This window comes from Sphaerodactylus townsendi, linkage group LG02 (genome assembly GCF_021028975.2).
Source record: "Sphaerodactylus townsendi isolate TG3544 linkage group LG02, MPM_Stown_v2.3, whole genome shotgun sequence".
NCBI lineage: Eukaryota > Metazoa > Chordata > Lepidosauria > Squamata > Sphaerodactylidae > Sphaerodactylus > Sphaerodactylus townsendi.
The window spans coordinates 87,690,335-87,714,674 of record NC_059426.1 but is presented as its reverse complement, the minus strand read 5'-3'; the positions used below and the strand labels follow the sequence as shown (position 1 = coordinate 87,714,674).

The following is a 24,340-nucleotide window of genomic DNA, read 5'->3' as shown; positions in this document are numbered from 1 at the left end:
GCAAAGTGTCACAAGGCAAGGAAGGAAGCCCTTCCAGGCTGGTGCTGAACATTCACGTAAATGTCAGTTCTGTGTGTAGCAATGTCAACTGACCATGCTGGCTTTTGTACTTTGGAAGTGGCACCTCTTGCATGTGACTGACTGTTTTACTATCTGTTGCTGGATAGCATTCATCCTGGTAGGTGGAGGGGGTGAAAAGAAGCATAGTATTGCAGGGCAGGTCAACACCCCCAATTCTTCTTTCTCACTGAAATGTATTAGTACTACTGTTAGGGAAAGTGCAGGGTTTAACTTTTCATGTGGTTAAAACAGCTCAGATTAAGTTACAGTGATACATTGTATTATCTTGGTTGATTGTCAACATCACTAGTTTGTAGCATCAACCAAAACCAGTTGTTCTTAATGTCCCTTTTATGAAGTGAGGATAACAGAGGGGTGGAGCTGGCTCATGGCTAAAATAGTACCTGACATTTAGGGAGATAGATAACTACCATTTCTAAAACAACAGATTTCTCATTGGTGTGTTTAGAAACGGTAGAAGCTTTAGGAATTCTGTGGGTGTCCACAGCTCATTTGAAGTCTTTCACCTCTTAATGCATGACATGAACTGTCATCACTGAGTGTAATTTTCTGTATGCTGCCATTATGACCTAACCTGTTCACAGAACACTAAAAAAGAAATGCTGCATTTCATTTCTAGCCTCTAATAAGTGCACTATGCTTTGAGATGCGTTAGGTCACTTCAGCGTTTGTTTTTTTAAACAACTTTTGATGTTATCTTCAATGTATTACAGCATCTCTTAAACATCTTGTATTGAACTGATAATATACTGGCAACTGAAGGCTTCAGCTTAGAATTTTGAATTATGTGAGGACTGAAATATCTGAATTCAGTTCTCCTTGGCTGTGTGACCAATGTTGTGCAACTTAGAAAACAAACTTCTCCAAAAGCATATGACTGGACTGTCCATATGGAAAGGACCAAATAGATAAATATGAACCAAAAGGTCCTTGGAAATCAACATAACTTTAAAAATAGTTAAAAGTGGTGTGATGGAGGTATTGTTATCAGTGGTACAGTCATTAATTTCTTTTGCACCACATTTGACTTCAGCCAAACAGCTTTTCCATGCTTTCAAAGTTTTGTGAAAACCTGCAAAACCTTTTTATTAGATACAACAGTACATGAACGTATTCACAGATAATCTTTACCCACAAAAGTTGTCATGTGTTATTTCTTTGGGGTATGTTCAAAGGTAGGCTGAGCGGGCGGGTCCATCCCTTGGCCCGCAGGGGTGTGTCTTTCAGATTACTACTCTTTTCTTTTCAAAATAATAGAAAAATTCTGTTCTCAAATGTGTTTCAAAGGGTTCAGTTTCTGAATCTCATAGTTTGCTGAATGATCAAAGGCTCTTGATCAAAATAAACTTTAAATAGTTAATAAAGTAAATCTATGAAGTTCATTTGAGAGTCATAAAATAGAAGTTTATGTTCCTAAGCGTATTTATCAGGAAGGCAATCCCATTGAACTCGGTGCAACTTGCTTGCCTGTAAAGATGCTTAGAATTGGTCTGTGACCTTATAAATAAGAAATATTTGGCATTGACTTTATTTTTTACTGTTCATGCTAACTGTGCTAATTTCTTTTTTTCCCTTCAGAATTTGAAAGAGTTTGTTCAAAGGAAAGCAACAGCTCCTCTGTTTGTGGTTACTTGTCCTTTTTAGTTCACACTTAATTGAAGGTGTTGCATGTCTGAGACAGAACTTGGTGTCAAAGCTTCATGAAAAATATCAAAGATGAAATTGTGCACACTGTCACTTGCTTTTTGGGCTTGAAGAAATCAACAGGACTTTCAAAACTATGCCCGAGATTGGTACAAAAATTATCAAGGGACATTCCAATTGAGGCAGAGAATTAAATTTATCTTTGTGTTTGCTGGCCTAATGGCCGTAATAAAACTGACTGAATTTATCTTTGTGGAAAAATCTGGGAAAACTGATTCTATTTTTCCTAAAAAATTCCCAAATATGAAATAAAACATTTCACTGTATGGTAGAGGATGTATTTCAGGTATTTGACCCTTCCCCGAATTGAGTGCCATTTTAATGATCCACAAATCTGTTAAACTAATTTCTTAACTTTAATCTGCTTTAATCTTATTGATTCAAAAATTGAGAATATTGACTCAAATCCAATTATTTTGTTTTGTTACCTTATGGATTGGCTGACAGCATTGTATAATCCAGTTCTTGAAAACTTTTGTCTTTTAGAGGGAGTTTATCACAGACAAAATGTGTAGGTAATTATTGTGAGATCATAGGGATTTTACAGAAGGTTGGCAAATTATTTACAACCTGTGTGTGAAAATTGTTACAAAGTCTTAACTGTGATAAATTGTGTAAACCTCTACCATACTTGTAAGCAGCAGGAGAAAGAAACAAGAGAAACTGAATGACAAGGGGGGAGTCCTACGTGCGGAAATAGTGGAAAGTTTACAGAGGTGGTTGAACATTTGAGAATGAACTGTACTACTGGTAGTAGAAAGAACTGAAATTGTAGAAGTGGGGTAAAATTTAGAAGTGCTTTCTTAATTTTGATTTAAGCTTTCAATTTGTGGAGCGTATGTTTTGGAGGGACATTGCTTTTACGGAGAGAAACTGCTTTTGTAGATATCAGCAAAGTTCAAACACTGAAATGTGAGTATTATCACAAACCACTCCTGTGTCAAGTGGAAACCTATACAAAAATCAGATTTAGCGTTAAAATCCTATATGTGGAAGTTCAAGGTTCCTGTGTTAGAATCCAAAATTCAAAATGTCAACTAGATATCTTGTATGCATTTGTTCGTTTCAGTTGATTTATTCTGTTTTTTAAGGGGAATGTAAGCTGCACATGTTTTTAAACAAACTATTTGCAGGGGTGCATGTTTTAAATCAGTTGTGGAATGGTATAGTATCGGGTAATCTCATCAGCTCTTGGAAGCTAAACAAGGTTGGTGCTTGGATGTGAGACCACTAAGGAAGACTTTGCAGAGGAAGGCAATGACCAACCACCTCTGCTTCATCATTTGCCTTGAAAACCCTATGGGGTCACCATAAGTCAGCTGTGACTTGATGGCACTTCACGCGCACGTTTCTTGATCATATTAAAAAAGCAGTTTAGATTTTGCAGGAAATTTAATTACTTGAGGAGAACTCGAACAAAAAACCCTTTTCTTTCACAATGGATTTAGAATTTTGTTTGCAAAATACTAGATAAGAAAGTATCTAGATACGAACGCATAAAGACAGAAACATGCGCTAGACATGGATGAAGGGGACTGCAGAAACGGCTGGCGTTGGAAGCACCAGCTGGTTGTAGAATAAGAGGATGATTGGCATGGCCATAGCCATTGCAAAGAAAGAGAATAAAGGTAATTTAAAGTGGTAGGAAAGAGCAGGAGCAGTTAACAGAACCACAACACTTGATGTTGGGGTCAATTTTGCATATAATAAAGCAGGTCAAAGCTTGCAGATAACTTGATCAAGCAAGGACAATCCAGTTGATATAAGACACTATTTATAACACTTATAGGGATTTAAGAAGGCACTTCTAGGATAAATACAGGCTTAGGATGGGAAGAAATTATGTTGATACTGGACAGTGGAAATACCTGCATATTGATACTGAGAGAAAAGATAAGAACCAGGTGACAGACATACTAGGAAATTGCTTTAAAATGTCATCTGAAACACTGCCTGAGCCTGTTCTTTTTGATAAAAGTAATATTTACATAGAACTTTATGTACAGATCAATCTGAAGGTTCTGTGTGACTTTTGCCTTCCTATAAGGAAGAGTAACTTTTGCTTTGGACAGATTTCCAGGAGGTGACCTGGTAAAAATAATCTGTGATCATATGTGTCAAATAAAAAAACAGACTAGGATGAGCTGCAATGGAGACTGCATTGACCTAGCCATTTCAGGAAATTATATCCTGCAGGATCAGGAAGAAGAAAGGTACATGTTTAAAATTAGCCATATCCTTATCCATCTATTGTGTTTAGCCCTTTTTTTAAAAAAAGTATTGTCAGTGGTGAAACGTAATAGAAATAGGCAGGTACTGAATCCTGGCAAAGCATGATGGAGTACCAAACAAATATTTTGCCCACATTTATCACTAGACTTTGACTGGTGGCAAAAACGTTAGAAAAACATGTAATTGGCTTTTTTCACAAAGTATTTGGGGTCTTAATGTATAATGTATCAAGTTGGTAACACCTGTGATCAAAATTTCTGCCAAAAATCAAACTTAATATGACACGAATAAGAAGGATGTTGATAGCATAATGTTTGAAGGTAAGGAAGAATGTTTTGATTTGTGATTAAAACAGGACTTTCTGATTGACTCAAATAGAATTCTTTCCCTTTAGAATGCCGTCCTCAAATTCCTCCTTCTTTTGTGGGTGGTAAGTTCTAAGAAGAAAATTTATCTAGGAAGGAATTTTCATTAATTGGCACCTTTAATCAATATTTTTTATCACCCCAAAGAAAAGACTGGCTTTCCCAACAACTGGGAGTGATTGTGTGAGCAAATAGCCAGTGTGTTCCACTGGTTCAAATACTCAGTTTACAGAAGTTCAAAACTCAACTTTACTACACTGCAGAGTCCCTAGGCCAAGCTTGAGTCTGTTTGTATTTCTCAGTCTGTCTCTCCACATTAAAATCCTCAAGGGGTACTTGTGAGGATGAATGAACTAAAGCTTGTAAAACAGTTGGTGCACCAAAGTGCAATAGAAAAGGTAATTTGAAGATAGCGTCCTTATCTTGCAGTTTAAAACAGTGTTCAGGATACTCTTGTGACCAAATATCATTGAAAACAGTGGTAAATGCTTGTGCCCAATTGTAGTAGAACTGTAGAACTAGGTTAATTGTCTGAGCTTTCAAACCTATTCATCAGATCTTTTTGGGGCAGCGAACACATGTGAAAACTGAGTACAAGTTCCACTTTAAATTTGTGCACAATTCTCTGGTGGTGCTGTTAGAAAAGAGTTTGCTATGTGAACACAGTTGGGATTTTTTCTTTTAACTGTTAGGGAGGGGAGAAAATGTGCAACTCTGCAGAACAGAATAAGTATAGGGGCACATTTTGAGGTTTACTTAACTGCAGTATGGAAGAATCTCCAATGCATGGGAATACAGACTTTTATCTTTCCACAACCCGGCATTCAGTTTTCATGCTACACTCACAAGAGATGATAAAATATCAATCTATTTGCTGTAGCTGCTCTTATGAAACACTGGAACTACAAAATCTTCAAAAAATGTTCCTTTTAAGAGCAGTACATTATTAATAAAGTAGTCCATTAGGTCTGGTGATAAAGGGTCAGAGAGTCTGAAATATCTGTCTCTCCAATGGTTAAGGAATTTATCACGGTTGGAGGATTAATTGATTTCATTTGGGAAGCATTTTAGTTCTTCACATTTCAAGTTCAGAGGTAGAAGTGCTCTGTAAAATGCGATTTTCCTAGTGGAAGTTGTTTTATTTAATTATCAGATAACAATTTTGATTTTTTTCCCCCAGTGAAAGTAAACATCAGACTTGAACTGATCATTTGTTGGTAAATTTAAATTCTCCCCTTCCTGCAAGAAGTTTGGTACTTGCTCTCACAGCAACCTAAGAGGTGAGATGGTGGCTAGTTTAAGATCACTAAGCAAACTTGGTAGCTGAGAAGGGTTTCGAATCTGGGTCTCCCACATTCAAATTTAGCACTGTTGTTCCTGTTTGGTGAGTATGTGCTTTTATAAGCCACCTTGAGTAGATTTCTGATCATCAGTGTATAAACAGTGAAAGAAATAACTAAATAGTGTTAAAATTGTTGTTTGTAACCTAAATTCAAATTCAGAAGTGGAAAGTAATGAAGTTCATGAGCTCTGTTTGCACTCACTTGTCACACATGAATTCATAAGCCATGTTTTGTATTAGTCAGCCTTCCAGGCTGTTCCAGATGTAAAAGATTGACCATGATTAGTGCACAGACAAACTATGGTTTATATCCCTTGGTCCTCACCTACCCTTCATCAGAATCTTTGGATGATGAAAGGTGGAGTGTTGTCTCACATTATGGATTGAGGATTCAGCGGTAATGGCAAATTACAATTTGTCTAAAATATAGTTTGCAAAACAGCTTCCAGAATCATTTGAAGATCCTGGTTGGATACTTTCCTTTAAACAATGGCTTAATGTTTCAGATGTAACAACAAGTTATGGTTTGCAAATAGTGATTTTCCATTACATTGGAATTATTCCAATATGCCTTTTTTAAAGTAAGATAATCAGTGAGGCAAGTGTATTTTAGTATGTTAGCTCATAGACTTCATCTTTAAAAGGTTAAGTGTATTGGTGTGCTTCTGATTGCTAGGTCTACGAATACCTGCCAGGATTTTTCTGGTTTCATTTAATTAACAATATTTTCCTTGTAAAACATCTTGGGGAAATTGTTTATGCTTTTGGCACAAGAAATAGTATACCAGAAAAGGAACAGGGCTATGTGTGAATATCTGGTTTACGTTTACTCTTGTACAGTATAGAAATGCATTGCTGAAACTCAGTAAAAAGGAGGTGTATCCTGTGGAATCAGATTTTATTTTGTATTTTGGATATAATTTTTTAAAAATGGTATGTAAACTTAAATGGAGAGAATTGTATCACAGTCATATGAACAACTGCCCTTCTTCCGTGGAATGATCAAGACTCTCAGTCTTGCAATCTGGTTCAGTTTGGATGGAAGAAACGGAAATATATTGCAACAGACTTGATTTCTAATAAATAAAAGCAAGTATAATGAGTGTGTAACTGGGAAGGAAGATAAAGGCAGCCATGCTTTAAATTGTTAATGATGGTGCCAATGGCTGCAGCTTTACCACAGCTGTTTAAATTGATCAATTTTGTTTAGGCAGGAGCCCGACTTGCAGCCCTTTCAAGGAAGCTCCAAGATATTTCTGAAGACAAATTTGGATCTTATTAATTGAGCCTTTTAAAGATTAGGATTGCCAGCGTTACAGATTATTTTTAAGGGTGGATTTGCTTTCCATTGTCACAGTTCTGACAGAAACTGGAGTTACCATCTGCAAACCCACACTTCTAATACAACCGCAGTCTTGAAACCACTTAACAATGAAAGCTGTTGGAATTGTTTTTGAGTGGATTCCGGACTGCAGCCTAAGTGTTCCACTTGGTAATTTTTAACTATGGTGCTTAATCAAAATGGTGGAATTGAATACGAGCAAGAAACATGCGGCAGCTTTGCCAAGTGTCTAGTGACAATCTGTCATCTTGCCAGAAAATAAAACAGCCCCCCCCCCCCCGTACATTTCTGGTTGCTAACTTCCAGACATGCCTTTAGATAATGATAATACTACCCATTTAACTAACACTCCAGAGTGTTCAAAGTGCTTCATGTACATTATCTTGTAATCCTTGCAACAACCTTGTAAGGAGTGGTAGTACTGTGATTCCCAAATGTAGAGGCGGAACAGGTTCAGGTTGTGAGGGAATGGCATGCTTCGGGCTACCTAATGAGTTCATGGCAGAGGTGACATTTGAACTGAGGACTTCCTGATGAGCACTGAATGCACAGCCAGAGTCCCTTTTGAAATCCATGTCAGTTGATAAGTATAAGCAGTTGAGAGAACTTCCCAATGGTATTGTAAAGATTGGCAAAGGTCATTTGATGGTCCATAGGAAAATGGATTTTACTGGTTCTGTAATTATCCCCTGGCCTGCAAGACTGCAAATTGTGTTTATGATTCAGAATGTTTGAAATGAATCTGACTTCATATTTTGTACTATGCTTTGTTCAGGGGAATGTTTTTTTTAATAAATGCTTTACTGGGGATATGAAGGTTGCATTAGGCATCGGTCTTACACCTTTTGACCTCTCTGGGGAGAAGGGAACTCTTTTTCTTTCTTTTTTAAAAAAGACTCCTTTATGTCTGTTTTTACTTTATGTCCTTCCATTCATTTGCCTATACAAAGCAATAACGGGTAAAACTAAAGTAACATAAATTGGTCTGTCTTCCTGAATCCATGTCTTGCTAATGTACCCAGATTAACTCAACTGTAAATTGTCTCCTTTGGATGTCGTGTCTTGCTGAAAGTTTCCTATATGATTCATGATTTGAATTGCTTTTAACAGCTATTGGCTAAGCAATATGGTAAATGTACAAGGTGATGCAATTGGCATTAGTGAGAGAGGATGCACAGGAGCATGTAATGCAGTCAATACTACATTAACTACTGATGCCCAATTACAGAAACTGGAAGAGTGGCTTTTAGGAGCATTAGGACTTGCAGAAGAGCTGAGATCACCTGCCGCTCCTTGCCTAAAAGCTTCACCCTTTATGCGCTGGGATCAAAGCAGACAGTTAGTTGCTATTTGTCGTGTACAGCAACAAAGGGTGTGTGTGTGGGGGGGTGGCTTTCACTTTCCCTTTCTCAAAAAGAAGTGTCACATTGATGATTTTAATGCATGTAAATTCAAATGTCCGTATTTCAAGATTTTACTCCCCGTCTCTCAGGGAAAAGGCCTTATTTGAATAAAGATGTTAACAACCTCTGTACTTGCAGATTCTGTTTCCCCTCTCTTATATCACTTAAAGATGTACTCTATTCCTTTTTAGTTCTACACTTGTGGATTAGATGGAGCAGGACACTTTCCCTGTCCCCTAACCCATTTTTTTGCCTTGTCAGAAATCTGAACTTGATTGTTTGAGACCCCAGGTGCCTCAGGTCTCTAGTAAGTGTTCTAAATATAGCCACAGACTATTGCTATAGTCTTATGTTCTCACTGAGGTGGTAAATCTGTGTCTGGGATGCACCACTTAAGACTGAAGGAGGAAAAACTCTTTTCCCTGAAATGCTAGATTTATTTGTGTGAGGACCCATTGTAAGAGGAACTGCACATTTTTAACACCTCAGTGATGTAGATCTGCATAAAGAGAATAAATGAGAATATGGCCTGTTAGCAGTTTGTGTTGCAGGAAGCCGCTCATTCTCTCCTGACCTGTGAATTGTGCATACAATACTGCCAATATGTAGGGCTGTTTTACAATTGAAATTGGAGCACAGTTCTTTACTACACTGAGTTGTGCATCACACACTCCAACAGTGACTGTATATTTGGGAGTCCCCATATTGACTGAGCATAGGATGGCAGCACTGCTATGAAAATCCTTTAAATCAGACATGTCATCTTATGATTCACCGAATGAAACATATCCCATAAGCCATAAGCTTACCAGGTTTTTGACCCCCCCACATGTCCCTACAGTCGTCGGTGGTCAGAAAAAAATGAGGATCTTTATTAGTATTTGGGGGGTCAGCATACATCATGGGTGAGCTGAAATCAGCTCATTACATCATGCACTATTCAGTTCTGTTTCACATGTTTCACTTTCTATATGTTCTATAAGATTGTTCATTTCCATAGGCTGGATATTGTCATTCAAGAAAATTGTCATTCAAGAAAATTGAGAAAATAGTCATTCAAGAAAATTGAGAAATAGTTGATTGCAACTACAGGTCAGCTACAGGCATACTTGGAGGAAATGGATTTTTTAAATCCTTGACAATCCGGTTTCAGGTGGGGGTTCAGCAGTGAAACTGGCTTGGTTGCCTGAGGAATGACCTCATCAGGGAGAGAGACAGGGGTCATACACCTCTGTTGGTTCTTGACCTCTTCAATATCATCGACCTTCAATATCATCGACCATGGTTTCTTGCTGGACCATCTGCAGGGAATAGGTGTAGGATCCACTGTTTTAAAGTGATTCTCCTCCTTCCTTGGTGGGAAATTCCAGAGGGTAGTGGTGAGGAATGTGAGCTTAGAGCCCCAAGAGCTCTTTTGTGGAGTTCCCAGTGTTCAGTGCTGTCCCCTGCTCTGTTCAAAGTATATATGAAGCTGCTGGGGGATGTCATCAGGAGGTCTGGTGCAGGTTGCCATCAATATGCCAATAACCCCCAGCAGTTCCTTGCAATGCCATCTTCATCGGGTGAGGCAATACAGGTGCTGGAGAGATGCCTGGAGGCAGTCATGGACTGGATGGGGGTGAATCAATTGAAGCTGAATCCTGACAAGATGGAGGTGTTGTTTATGCTGAGTTTTAAAGTTCAGTCTATAGAGGGTCACCTACGTCCGGGTGGTGTGATTTTGCTGCAAAAGGATTGGGTCAAAGATTTGGGGGTCCTCCTGGATACAGCAGTGGTGTAGGAAGTTAAGAGCTCATGTATCTAATCTGAAGGAACCGGGTTTGATTCCCAGCTCTGCCGCCTGAGCTGTGAAGGCTTATCTGGGGAATTCAGATTAGCCTGTACACTCCCACAAACGCCAGCTGGGTGACCTTGGGCTAGTCACAGCTTCTCGGAGGTCTCTCAGCCCCACCTACCTCACAGGGTGTTTGTTGTGAGGGGGGAAGAGCAAGGAGATTGTAAACCCCTTTGAGTCTCCTGCAGGAGAAAAAGGGGGGATATAAATCCAAACTCTTCTTCTTCTATGAAGGAGCAGGTAGCTGATAGGGCTACCAACGTCTTTGGCTGGTTCTCCCGCTCCGCCCATTTCTGGACCACCATGAACAGCACTGGATAAGTGCTTCATTTGCAGGAGGCTACAGTGCAGAGATAACTTCCAAGCTGGACTACTGCAATGAGCTTTAGATTAGGCTACTTTTAAAGACAGTTCAGAAACTGGAGCTGGTGCAGCATGCTGCAGATCAGCTGCTGATTAACACTCCAGACCATGTGCATATTACACCAGGACTGAAGGAACTGCACTGGCTCCCAGTTTGCTACTGGATTCCATTTAAGATGTTGGTTATTACCCTATAAAGCCCTAAATTACCTGGGACCAGACTATTTGCAAGAGCACCTTCTGCCATAAAGACTGGCCCAGGTATTGAGGTTAAAAGGGGGTGGCATTGCTGGTGGTCCCTTCCCCCTGTGAGGGGAGTGGGGCTGCACGGAGGGCTTTCTCTGCAATAGTCTTCACTTTATGGAATGCCCTCTCATTAGAGGTCAGACGGGTGCCAACATTATACACCGTTCAGCCCCCGGTTAAAACTGCCTTTTTTGCCCGGGCATTTCACTGATTTGATGCCTGCTACCCTCAGACTATTGGCTTTCCTGGAACTTGCCATCCATCTGCACCTGTGGGGTTAGGGAGGGGGTGGGTTTTTGGGGTACTGGGTAATTGGTTTTTGGTATGTTTTTAGAAGTTTTTATTGAGTATATTATGTTTTTATTGTATTATTGGATGCATTTTAGACTGTGCAACCCATCCTAGGATGTATCTGAAAGGCAGGATAGAAATCCACTAAATAAATAAATAAACTATAGTCATGGCAAGTGACAGGAGTGCTCAACAGGGATGGCTGCAAAACATAACAGACTGCACTCTGACTTGTAAAGTGCCCAAAGATTTGGGGGTGGAGATTTGGGGAAGCCAGGATGTTTATCAGGGATGTAGTACTATAGAGTCTACCCTCTAGGATTGTCCACTGTGGGTTGGAAAATTCTGGCAGATTTGAGGGCAGGGCTTCGGAAGGACAGGGTTTGGGTAAAGACCTCAGCAGGATATAATGCCATAATGTCCACCCGCAAAAGCAGTCAGGCGTGCCATTTTGGAATCCTACAGACATAAAAGTCATCTCATGCATTCTTTATCTTATTTTCTCCTTCAGTGGCAGCCAGGCCCGGGACCACCATGAACAGCACTGGATAAGTGCTTCATTTGCAGGAGGCTACAGTGCAGAGATCATTTCTCAAGAGGCTTTCTCTAGACCTCTGAGCTGGCACTGATCTCCCCTGCCACATAGTTTTGTACAGGACAATGAAGCACCCACACAGGAGAGGAAAACCACTATGATTGTGGTGGATTTTCCAGGCTGTGCGGCCGTGGTCTGGTAGATTTTGTTCCTGATGTTTCACATCTGTGACTGGCATCTTCAGAGGTATATCACAGAGAGAAGTCTGTTACACTGTGTCTAGTGAGAAGGGAACATTGTCCATGTCCCAGGGTGGGGAACCAATCAGTGAGTGTTTCCCTTCTAAACATTCCCTTCTCACTAGACCTAGTGTGTAACAGACTTCTCTCTGTGATACCTCTGAAAATGCCAGCCACAGATGCAGGCAAAATGTTAGGAACAAGATCTACCAGATCATGACCACACAGCTTGGAAAACCACCACAACCAGTTGAATCCGGCCGTGAAAGCCTTCGACAATACAGGAAACCACATGTTCTTGGATTAGGCCTCACATTCCCACTTGAGTCTCCTAGGTTAAAAGAAGAGTTTAGCCCCCAATTCACAGTTCAGCAAGAGGTGCTTTCAAGTTGACACAAAACAGGCCTTGTTTTTTTTTTAAAAAAACCATAAATTAATCTTTTAGCATTGTCCCCAGTCTGTTGTGTGCCTTAGATACTGCCAAAGAACTAGAACAGTCAGTATCATAGAGAGAGTACAGAATTTGGCAATGTTGAGCAAATGTGATTGCAGCAACCCATATATATCATGTCAGGCGTTCCGCATATTTTAGTAGATTTGCCATGGCATAATTAATCCCCCCACCCCATATTATCAGAATTACCAACAGAAAAAGCATTAATGTGTCAGTCTTTGGGGGCATATAAAGAGAGTGAAGATGTAAGTCATTGGAATCTGTGTTAACTATCTTTTTTTCACTTTATTTTATTCTAAATTTTTATTCCGCCCTTCCATGGCCAATGCTAGTCTCAGGGCGGCTCACAGCAAATTCAGTACAAATTCACTACAACAACAAATTCAATACAAACAATAAAATCAGTCCAATAAGATTTAAGATACATATTTCATCCAACATATCTTTGACATCGTTTAAAAACTCTCTTGCAGGGAGATGGATAATGACATGTTGCAGTTTTCAGAACAACTTCAGCAGAAGTTTAGTATAGAGTATAGTAATCCAGTCTAGAAGTGACAGTTGCATGGATCACTGTGGCTTGGTCCGAGCAGGACAGGTGGGGAGGGCTATCTGCTTTGCCTGGCAAAGATGGTAGAAGACTGATCCAGCCATCTAAGTGATTTGGGCCTCCACGGTTAAGGAGGTATCCAAGATCACCTTAAGGCTACTGACCACAGGTGAAGGTGCCAATGTCACCCATTCTATCTCTGGCAGTTTACAACCCTCCTCCCTCCAATCTAGCCACAGGACCAGAGGTGGGATCCAGCTGGTTCTCACCAGTTCCCGAGAGTGTGTTACTAATTATTTGTGTGTGCTGAGAGGGGGTTACTAATTGGGTCCGCTTTTCCATCTCCACGTCCTCGCCTCCCCCTCTCTTCTTCTTTCTCATAGCCTGGAGCTTGCCGGCTAGTAAGAGGAGGGACCCTTTAACTACTGTTGGGTCCAGGGGACTCTTTACTTGCTTGGTAGGCTATTTATTTTGGCACTCTGTTCATTTTATGATAAATTGTTATTTACCATGATGCTTGGCCACTTAAAAGCTCTGCATTCCTGTATGTGAGAAAGTTATGCTAATCTGTGTCTCTAATCCTGGATTAATTAATGTGAAATATTTGCAGAATATACAGTATGGATTGCGAATTCTAGTTCACAATGGATGATGTTCTGGTTTATTTTTTACTTTAAACAGAAGAAGAAGAAGCGTTTGGATTTATATCCCCCCCTTTCTCTCCTGCAGGAGACTCAAAGGGGCTTACAATCTCCTTGCCCTTCCCCCCTCACAACAAACACCCTGTGAGATGGGTGGGGCTGAAAGCTGTGACTAGCTAGCCCAAGGTCACCCAGGAATAAAAAGGGAGTGTTAATGACTGATTTTAGGTATTTATGGGGCTAAAGGATTACAAAGCATTTTGTATAAGTGAAAGGTTAAAGGTACTAACTACTAATGCTTACTCAATTTTTTTAAAAGTCATGACCCGTGTATCCTGGCAGTAGCCTTGATATCTAGCTCTTGAATATGCCTATGCAGTAGGAATGGTCCATCGGATCCATGTTTTAATGAATTTGTGTCTTGTGCAAATTATTTTGAGTATTGAATGTATTAGCCCTTCAGAATATAGTTAACAAACAGTGGTGATGGTGAATCTTCACTAAACTGTAGCGACCAATCATGATTTCACAGTTGGCATAAAGTCCTGTTGTTTCCTAAGTGGCTGGTTAGTGAAGGTAGAAAACGGGATAATTCTCCCTGTTGGGCTGTTTTAAAAACATGTTTTAGAAATATGGTAAAGTTCCTTGTTTAAGGAAAGTATCCTTCTTTTGATTTCTAGAAACAAAATTAAGTATTTGAAAGTATTAAGTATTTGACAGGCAGTCAATTAGAGGAGAAGTAGTTGTTTCTGTTGGCAGTAGACAATAGGAGTTGCTATAATGAGTTTAAATTATGGACAGAAAGATACCAGCTGGAAATTAGGAACTTTTTTTTTACAGTAAGAGTTTTTTACAGTAACAAGGAAATTATTAATGCCCTGCCCCTGGAATGCCCAGCCATGCCCCCGTCATGTCTTGCCCAGCCCCATTGGCGCTACACCACTGTTTGAATCCCACCACCATGGGAACCTGTTACTAAAATTTTTGGATCCCACCACTGCACAAGACCTCCATGGATTTAATTTCAGTTGGCTCTGACACAGCCATTTCATGACAGTCTTTGGGCACCTGGCCAGATGTTCTGGGACAGTGTCCAGCGGGTCCCCAGAAACAGATAGAGTTGGGTGTCATACTGATGGCAACCTAGCCCAATACTCTGAACCAGTGGGCAAGGGGCCACATGTAGATTTTAAATAAAAATTGGGGAAATATTGCTTCCTGTGGCATCCCACAATCTATAGGGAGCCTAGAGGACCTCCCCCAAATGCCACCCTTTGTCCCCAATCCTGGAGGAATGAAGTAAGCCATTGTAGGGCTTTCCCCCAAACCTCAGAAATGGCAAGGCAGTGGGTAAAAAGGTCATGGTCAACTGTATCAAATGCTACTGTGAGGTCATGCAACAACAGCAGCACCAATCCAGCTCTATCCAAGTGGCATTGGAAATTGTCTGTGAAAATGACCAGCATGGTCTCCGTCCTATGATCAGGTTGGAAACCTGACTGAAACAGTTCCAGTGCCAACTTTTTATTCAAGAACATTTATAGCTATGAGGCCATTGCCCTCTCAACTACCTTTCCCAGAAACAATAAATTCTGCCAGCTGGCTTGCATCACAGCTACCAGAGTCTTGTCCACCTCAGCTTGGGAGAGCAGACTGACCTGGTCCAACCTAGGACCTGAAGATGGCCAAGGAACCTCCAGTTCATTTACTGTATCAACATTCATGGAGAGATCCTGGCAGTGACAGGACTTTATCCACAAAAAAGTTCCCAGAGGCCTTACAACACAGAGTCAAATCACTAATCATTTTAGGTCTTTCTTAAAGAGACATAAGAGACCAAATTACCCTAAACATTTTTGTCAGGTGTGAGGTAGTGGACACAATTGTGGCTGTAAAAACTTCGATGGCATCTCATAGAATTTCTTAAATGTTCTTGCAGCTCTATCAAAAGTTGGTCGCCATATTCACTCTAGTTGTCTCTGCAGCAGATGCACATGTCTATCTCATAGACATGCTTTGTACTTTCCTCTGAAATCACAGGAAAAGGAATAACTTGGACTTCCTATTATAGCCCTATAGTCCCCTGAGTCTAATTGTATTCTGAATTTGTCACATGGGCCATTGGGTCTACATTAAAAAGCCATTTGAGAATAATCATACCAGACCTTGGAAATAGATTTTAGACTTTTGACCAGCTTCCATGCTGTGTTGTGTTTATGGAGACCTAAAATGAAACAAGTTGTTGGAATAGTTGTGGTTCAACCAGAAGGTTTTCTTCCTAGTGAAAGTAGTACAGGTTGCAAGCTATTTATCACATATTGCAAAGGGGAGGGGGGGACCTATTCTTGAATAGCTTGTTTTAGTCTGCAGTTTCCTCTGCAGTTTTAAGCTCATCTTTATGAAATAGTATGTCATTCAAGTTTAACAGATGGGAGAAACAGATACTTGTGTGGAAGTTTCTCTGTGGGATTTCTGGCTGAACTCAGTTTTGAGCCTTACATTTGTATGTTAGTCTTCAGTACTGTCTACTGGATCATATTTCACTCAAAATGATAGAAGAGTGAGCCAGTAGTAAGTATGTGATAACAGATTCTTTACTTCTTACTCTCATGTTGGATATTCCTTGTCAAAAAAAAATTGACAAATGTGAGAAATTCTTCAATTCTTCAATAGCCTAGTAAAATATTAGACACAAGCTTAAGGAAATCTTAAAGCAACTGAGAGATTTCAACTTAAAGTGATATAACCAATGTAGCAGTGAAGAATGAAAGTTCTATAGTGTGCGTTTTGAAACTATCAAAAGATAATAAATAGGTTATGAGGGGTGATGTACATGTCAGGACTATAAATGGAAGGTGTTGGAATCGAGACACCCTATATTGTGCTTGCTATCTAAATTCCTTCATCTCTCCTGTGCCCCACTTAACCCCATAGTTTGACAAAATCACCCTACATGTTTAAGTCACTTAATGGAGCATCCTTCTTCAGGGATTTATTTCATGTGGTCTTTGAACTATCTACTACATACAATATCTTTTAACAAAAACTCTGGCAAGCAAAAACACAAATCCTGGCTCAGTATCAGTTCATACATTTTTGAAAAAACTCATGGAAGGTAGTTCTATCACAGTGGTGGCGAACCTTTGGCACTCCAGATGTTATGGACTACAATTCCCATCAGTCCTTGCCAGCATGGCCATGCTGGCTGGAGTTGATGGGAATTTTAGTCCATAACATCTGGAGTGCCAAAGGTTTGCCACCACTGTTCTATCATAATCATCTGGCAGAAGGAGCTCAATGAGAAAAATTTGGCTTACACATTGCTTATCATGTGACTGGCAATGGGACCACATTGCGTGTAGAATTTTAAACTCAGGAGTCTGACCGAATGTATATATTTGAATCCTACTACTGCTACTCTGGAGGGTGAGGGCAGGAAGATAAGCAAGAGCTTTTTTCCTACTTCCTGAGAACCTCTTGCTTTCTCTTGCAGTGACTGGCTGAAGGGTGGAAACCCCCGAGTAATTCTGATACACACTGAAGATAGCTGTTGCATAACCAAATCAATATGTATCCTCAGTTATTACACAGAATTTTTGCCTTTGTCTTAGTTACTGCTTTGGTATGTCTGTGACAGCTGAGTTCAGTGAACAATTCAACAGAACTGCTAGTTTTAAAAGCATTTTTCCTTCCCTTCCTGATTTGAACACCTGAAAACGTGCTAGACAAGAAAAGCAGGAGGTCACCTGCTGGCCTTGAGTCTTTAGTGCAAAGAGGGCATGCGTGGTAGGACTGGTTGTCATGTGGTTTTCGGAAAGCCTGTGAGAATTGGAAGTCAACCCTTCTAAAATATTTCCAGCATATGCTGGCAGGTTTAAACAGCTAAAAGTTTCCAGCAGATCAAATACAGTCTTATATGATAAATATTTGGTTTAGCCAGTGTTGGATACAATATTTTACCTGTGATATTACAGGCACATAATCTTCACAGTGCAAGAAATCTGGGTTTTGTTTGGATTTTAATCACAGACTTGTGTACTTTGAGATTAGCCATGCTGAAGTTCTGGGTCAGACAGAACCTTCTTCTCTCACTTTGCTTTTATATATATTATGCCCACACACACATTATATGTACATATATATCATTCATTAGCCTTTTTAAGGCTTTTTTAAAAAGTTCATTCTTTAAGTGGGCTGCTCAGCGAAATATGTACATTCATAAAATAGCTGATTGAAAAGCAATATTTCAGATAAATACAAGCCAGCGATGTATCAGCAGCTGTAATAAAAGCTGGGCTTCAGGCTGTGATTTTATTTTGAAATAATAAGAATTGCTTTATTCTTTTTACTTGAGTTACCATGGTAATTCTGTCGTGTAGCAGTGTTATATTGATTTAAAAAGTGGACAGTAATATTTCTTTTGTGTTACTCTGTTTCTAGGGGTTGATTTCTAATTTCCACTTGGAGATTACTTTTATAAATTTCTTAAGTCCTTCCCCTTTTTTCTCTAGCAGTGTAATTTTCCTCTCACACAGTGCTATTTTCTGAGCTTATTGGTTTGCTCTTATTTTAAATTAAACTTGCTGGTTTCAAATATTGAAATGACATCTTTGTCTGTGTCTGTACTTTGGTTTAGCAAAATATTACAGTCTGGTGTTTTATGCTTAATAATTTAAGGGAAGTTTTACGGCTGCCATCAATGGTTCCTGGGTAACATATGACTAAACCAAAAGCGAGAGTAGACCTCTAACATTTTAATACTGTGCAATACTGCATCCATCTTGCATAGTATTTCCTTTTAAACAGAAATGTATTTGCTATGCTAGAGCAAGTTTCTGCAATTAAGGCCTAAGGTTATTTATGTGAATGTGCAATACCAGAAGTAGCTTCTGCCTTCTTGTGTAAGTGAGTGGTGAATATTTACATGTGTTTTTTCTTTTAGAGTAATGTTCATTGCCGGTGCATTTAGTAGCTAGATCAAGGCAGGAAAGCATTAAAAAAAGGAATCTATATATATGCCAATAAGGGCGATGTATGTAAAAAAGAAATCTGAAGGATTGTTGTATGTCATCATCTACCATCTACTAGTGAGTCATAGTAGAAAGAGTATTTATTGGCTCACTGTTTACAGTATAAAGTTGTAAGACACAAAACACCATCATTTTTTGACTGGAACTGCTTCCTTCTTCTTTGCAGACGGACACAGAATAACAGGAGATGGTGCCATTAATGAAGAGAATCAAGGGCCTACTTTAGTTATTTTACAGCAGCATAAAGATCTGTGTTGGCCGAATGGGCAATATTCACCCCATACCTGATCACACTGCTGGCAATGGATGGGACGCTGAACAGTCAAGCTTCTTTCTTGGGGATATTCCTATATTCTTGATTTTGAGCTCTAAGCTGTCAAGTTGTATACCACCCCGCCTCTCCTTTCCAAACATCTAGGGTTGTCATCCTCCAGGTGGGGCTGGGAGATCTCCCAGGATTACAGCTGATCTCTGAACAACAGAGATCAGTTCCCCAGTAAAAGATGGCTTCTCTCGACTATGTGCTATTATATCCTGCTGAGATCCCTCCCCTTCCCAACCAAAAAAGGAAAATACAAAATGGCTCAGGGGGAGGTTCAGTGACTACACGGGACCATGAATAGGGGCCAGGTGTTTAGTGGGGCAGAGAAATAACCAATGAAGCAATATAATCGTACACTCAAGGGAAGCTGGCTTGGGAAACAGTTTGGAAAAAACAGGCGTTCATGAAAACAATGGAGAAAAAATGAGTTAAAATATTTCAAGAGCAAATGTAGGAAAAGACATGCTGAATATCATTTAAAAAGTAACATTTGGTGGTAGTATACATATTAAATCGCTTGTACAGAAAAGTTTCCCTTTGATGACTAGTTGGTTAAAGGAATGGTTCCTAACCTTTTCTCATTCCCCTCCCTTTTCCCTTGGCAATCCATTCCATAAAATTGTACTCCCATATTAGCAAAACCATTACTTTTTTTTGCTTGCCCTCAAATGCTCTGGTGTATACCCCATCTTAGGAGCCACTGTTTAAGGAAAGGTTAGGAAAACTTGTTTTGCTTTTGCTTTTAGAAAAAATGTATTTTTGTACAGTTAAACTGTTCATGTCAATAAGAAGTAATGTAGTTACTTTCCAATATTTTAATGTAAACATTTGAGAGAAAAATCCGTTTTAGTGTGTTCTACAAACCAGACAAGTTGGTATCTTTGCATATAACCTAGCTTAGGTCCTACCTTCCCTTTTGCTGTCAGCTGTCACTAAAACAGCTTAAATGCAAATATGTTGGATTAAGTGGTCTGTGTATCGCAGCCTTGGGCTGCAATCTCAAACCAGTTATTCTGGATGAGTCCTGTTGTTTGGCTATAACCAACATTTTAATCAAAATTCACTTTGTATGGAAAACTGTACCCTTATGATGTCACCTAGAGGCTATTTTTATTTTATTATCCCGGAACATTTTTTTTTTTGCATTTGAGTATCTCAGTGGGCAGAAATAGCAAGTGAGATAGATCTTTGTTCTTAGAAGTCTTGTTCAGTATATATTGATTTTTCAGAGCTTAAATCAAGTCCACGGTAATTTTACTTTTTAGCCCATGTCAATTAGAATGTTCGCATTATACTCTTAGAGAATGAAGCTTTATGTATTTTCCACCTTTGAGTTCTGATTCCAAGCTTTCTGGGAAAAGGAACTATATAGCTATGTGCAGTGGTGGGATTCAATAACCGGTTCTGGTGGTGGGATTCAAATAATTTAACAACTAGTTGTTTACAAGCACCATTTTAACAACCGGTTCTGCCAAAGTGGTGCGAACCTGCTGAATCCTTCCACTGGCTATGTGACTCCATGACTCCATGTCTCCATGGAATTGCTAGCCCCTGTGCCATCCTGTATAAAGTTAGCAATGATTCATGGGATATGAGGTCTCTAGAGCTCTGGGCAACATTTTTAAATAATCATTTAAAACACACCTTGCAGTTAACATTTGCAGTATTCAACACTTGTAGTAAGTGCACTTGCCAGTCATTATGTCACCATCTGAAATTTGGTAAGCGTATCAGGCCTAAGTTTGTCATCTTCAAAATCTACAGTCATCACTGCCTGTACCTAGAAGGCCATTCTAGTAAAACCTCTGGGAGTCACAAAATCAAACTAGAATGTTGAAAATGTGGGCAACACCATGAGCCTAACTTTCAAGTTCAAACTTGGTCCACATTCCCTGCTAGTTCAAGTAGTGATACGGAATGTTAAGTAGTGAGTGGGTTCATGGTAAGGCAGTCACAATATTTTGCTACATGCATGAATTAACTCAGCCTCATTTCTAATATGTCAGTTTGGTTGTTGAAATTTGGAGGGTTGATCTTGTTTTCTGGAGTTGTGTTTTAGTGTTTGAAATAATAGGTTTAATATGGCCTTCCAGTGGTTTCAGGGTTGACAGCTAGAAATCAAAGAAGAAGAGTTTGGATTTTTACCCCACTTTTCTCAATTGTAAGGAGTCTCAAAGTGGCTTACAAACGCTTCCCTTCCTCTCTCCACAACAGACACCTTGTGAGGTAGGTGGGGCTTACGGAGTTCTGAGAGAACTTTGACTAGCCCAAGGTCACCCAGCAGGTTTCATGTAAGACTGTGGAATCAAACTTGGTTCTCCAGATTAGAGTCCACCTGTCAAGCCCAGGAATGGTGATTCAAATCAGACTCTGCAACTTCAAGGTTTAGAAGTTTTTATTGGCAGACAGACAGGCTGGACGGGAAAAGCTAGTTCTGCTAGAACATTCAAACAGCCCCAATATATCAATCCCACATCCTCTTCCCCGCTCCCTTGGCACTATCCCACACTACACATAGCGCGAAAGACAGGAATGGTCGGAGGACTTAGATAATGCCTCCTGGCCCTGGGTGCCTCTACTTGGTTACCTAGGGAAAATGAAAGTATTTTGCCATAAGTTTATTCAACCCCCCCCCCCCCAAATGCTTCTCTGCTTGATGGCATGCTCCCGCCTGACATTCCTCTCCTCTTAAGGCCTCCTCCCACCCTTTGATCGATCAGGATAAGCATGGTGGAAGGCTTTTATTAGTCTGGGGGCTTGCACATGATGAACATCCACCCATTCATCATAACTGTGGGGGGGGGGAGATAATGAGTCCATGACACCATGTATCAGACGTTTTTCCTGTGAATTCAGGAGTCTAGGATGGCTTCAACCTCATGGTGCCATCCGCCCTGTCACCTCACGCCCCAAAAAAGGAAATGGTTTGACAGCTTGACCATAGATAGTTTCAAAGGGAATTTTGCCTGTGCTGCTGTGCACTGTGTTGTTGTATGCATATTCTGCAAAGGGGAGGAGATCTGCCCAGTCATTCTTGATGATAGTTAATATAACGTCTCAGGTATATCCTCTACCATTGGTCCGTTCGTTCTGACCATCAATTGCCATGTGATAAGTGGATGAAAGAGCTTGCTCAACTCCCAACAACTCCCAACAATGTGCCTGCAAAACTGGGAAATAAACTGGCTCTCACGATCCAAAATAATCTTGTCTGGGATCGAGTGCATTCGATAGATATGTGTAACAAAGAGGTGGGCCAACTTAGCAGCTGAAGGAAGGGAACTGCAAGGAATGAAATGGGCTTGTTTTGAAAATAAGTCCACAATCACCCAAATCACCATCTTTCCCCAACTGCGGGGGAGATCTGTAATGAAATCCATTGAAATGACCTGCCAGGGTGTGGCGGGGGCAGGCAAGGGCTGAAGTAGACCTGGAGGCTTGCCAAGGACATGCTTGGCCACCACACACATGGGGCAGCCCTTCACATAAGCTTCAACATCTTTATGGAGCAAACACCACCAAAACTGGCACCGGAGGAGATGGAGTGTTTTCACAAGGCCAAAGTGCTCCACAGATTTAGAATTATGGGCCCCCTGAAGCACATCAGGTCTGAGGGGGGTCAGCACATACAGTTTGTCCCCTTTCCACCATGCCCCCCCCCGGTGGCTCCAGGAGTTTTCCAGCATCCAGAAAGGTTGATTCCAAAAAGGGTGGGATAGTTGGGGAGGCTGTGGCGGGTTCCTGGAGGTGGGAATGCTGACGTGTGGCCAGTCCAAGTTGAGAGGAGGAGAAAACAGTGTGAAGGGGTTGATCAATCCCACCCCCTGAGTGAGGCAGGCAGGAAAGCGCGTCCGCCAAACAGTTAGTTTTACCTGGGAAAAAACCGCTCTTAACCACTACACCACACTATAAAACCTACAGTATAGTGTCACTGCATTTACATAATAATATCCTTTGTACTGCATCTTTAATAATAAGTCCAGATACTTAAACTTCATGAAGAAGGTATAATCAGCAACTATTATTCAGAATAACGTTATTGACAACTCCATATCCATACGCATTTTATCTCTGATTATCAGATAATTTTTCAATCAGCAAGAGGGCCATAGCCGTTATATGCTAATATGAGACTCTCCTGCCCCCTGCCCCCAAATCACTGAATCAGCCGTATCTACACCCACACTTTGGCAGTCCTCATTGTTTCATTTCTGGGGCCCAAAATTGTTGTCAGATCCTGGAGCAGAAAATATATATTATAAAAGCAAAACATAACTTCCTTGCAGGAGAATACATCCCGCTGAGCTGTTTTTGTTTTCATATAAAGTGTATTCACAAATGGTTTTTCTGGTTCTCTCATTCCTCAGTGGTGTGTTTTATTTTAAAAAAAATCTTGCTACAGATAGTTAACAGTTTACCCTGTTTTAAGCGGGGTATTTTTCTCTTTTTCTCTGTAGCTGGGATAGAGAAATATTATTGGTCTGTTGATTCTTTCATTCGTTCTTGTATATTCACCATTTGAATGCTGTCATCATTTTAATTGTTTGGGCATTCCAGTTTAGCCTGCTGGAGATAGACATTCTTCACTGGAAGAGGATAGTGCTAAATGGGGACTAGAAACCTGTGCCATAGAGAACCTCTTTAAGTAAAATGAAGGTTTGATTGATCTTCCCAAGTGGAACATTCAAACATAATAAATTAACACTGTAACATCAGAGCACTGTTTTATTATGTCAGTTTTGTTTGGTGATGCTATTTGGATGTATTATCACATAGTGAATGCTCACCCTGGACCAAATCCTAACCTTCAGTAGTTGTCTCTGTCACATTTTTAGCCTACCTTTTCCCAAGAAGCTCAGGGTGACACATGTGGTTCTCAACATTTTGTTTTATCCTCACATGAGATACCCAAATTATAATAAACTGTAGACCATGAATTCATTCAAATAATGTCAGAATTTTCCTCTATTGTATGCAGACTTCTCCTGGCACAAGAGGCTAGTGTGCTGAGGAAAAGCATCAAGACAGGACTCTCTGTCCTGGTAAAAAGTGCTGCTGTTACTAGAATGGATCTGTGAAATCCAGCCTACCATTTCTCAGTAGGCAACCGTAAACCATCAAATAATATTTCACTTAAGCCCCTTCTATACATCAATTCTGTAGCGGTTTGCAGTCGGGATAAAGGAACCTGTTTTCCTGTTTTCGCATTCACATGCATGTATGCAGGTAGCAATTGCAGCCCACGGCAACAATCCAGGTTGCTGGGTCGTGCCTTCGCATGGAAACACATCAATTTTTTAAAATTACTTCCCACCCATGCGTAGCTACACAGGCATGCACAAATGAGCCCCCACACCCATGCTGAT

At 40.2% G+C, this 24,340-nt stretch overlaps 1 protein-coding gene across 2 annotated transcripts in view; it reads left to right on the top strand.

The window, feature by feature from the left end:
- LMO1 (LIM domain only 1) overlaps positions 1 to 24,340 on the top strand; it is a 138,865-nt gene that overhangs the window by 9,395 nt on the left and 105,130 nt on the right. The window lies entirely within an intron of this gene.